Raw genomic sequence first — 1,167 nt, 5'->3', positions numbered from 1 at the left:
GCGCGCTTGAAGTAACTAAGGCATTTCGGTCGTATCGAATCGGAGCGACAGTCGTGAAAGGTCGGTGTTTTGGGGTTCGAGGGGTACGGGAGGGGTACCGAAGCGTCGAATCAGATAGGCCGCTTGACGCAGGCGGCGGGCAATGCTCACGGCTAGCCAATAGAAGCGGATGTATTTGTGCTCCGCCTGTTGCGGACCAGTTACCGCGTTCATCTATCTCTCTCTAAATGAGCGGCACGTTCGATCTCCGCTTTGTTTTTTGTATCGTGGCCTCACATAGAAAAATAAACCGACATTTTGGATTAGCGATGCGATGTGAGGGTCTTTGGATCCGGGCGCGGCGAACACATTTATTTATTCTGTTTGCAGTGATGTAGGGAGAGATATAGCAAGATAAATATACACAGCTTGCGTCGCGCCGACAGCGCTGATAGCGGCGCGGCGTATCTTTGATACCAAACAGTAAATTTATGAGAGCTGTAACTGGTTTAGCACTTACTTATAATGACTTAGATAAATCAATTTTAGTTTATTTTTACTACGCGTGAAGCTATTAAGCGAGCTGCGAGGTTCAATGTTCCAATGAATTTGGTTTGTCTTGCTGCCGAATTGCGTCTATTCTTCTCTCTATCTATTCTTAGTACCTACCTACTGGTATCTAATCATAGTCTACGAATACGGAATACCGTATTCTTACATCTTAGTCTGTTGTATCAGATTGATGGAGATAACTCGATTATGCCAATTTGAAAAATCCGCTGTGTCATTACCTACCTACTCTGTTTATGATTAGGTATTTGATCTAGGTACTAAATAGGTATGGTGCATCTAATTACCTATTTAGTCTACAAAATTTCGTATCTATGCTTAAACATCAAGTCCATCTAGTTTTGATCAATTGTGGCAAATGAACTGTAGCTAGGTAGGTAGATAGCTAAACATCCTGTTCTTGCACAAAACCTACACTATTCCGACAACAATGCATCACAATAATAAGTACCTACCTAGGTAATAATAACCTATACTTTCTATGTTAAAAAATCTTTAAAAAAAAGGAAAAATAAGGAGCAAAACATACAAGGCCAACTTGGTTTTTAATAAAACAATCTTTTCAAAACCATCTAAACAGCGGAATTATGTGGATGGTGATATTGGATTAGTCATTAG

The 1,167-nt window shown here is 40.6% G+C and overlaps 1 long non-coding RNA gene across 1 annotated transcript in view; it reads right to left on the bottom strand.

Annotated features, from left to right (window-relative positions):
* LOC149485769 (uncharacterized) overlaps positions 1-1,167 on the bottom strand; it is an 85,107-nt gene that overhangs the window by 27,530 nt on the left and 56,410 nt on the right. The window lies entirely within an intron of this gene.

The sequence above is a fragment of the Colias philodice genome, chromosome 9, assembly GCF_061535455.1.
Source record: "Colias philodice isolate Cphi_HAF_F1 chromosome 9, ilColPhil1 Martin Lab GWU primary, whole genome shotgun sequence".
NCBI lineage: Eukaryota > Metazoa > Arthropoda > Insecta > Lepidoptera > Pieridae > Colias > Colias philodice.
This window is presented reverse-complemented; position numbering and strand designations above follow the sequence as displayed.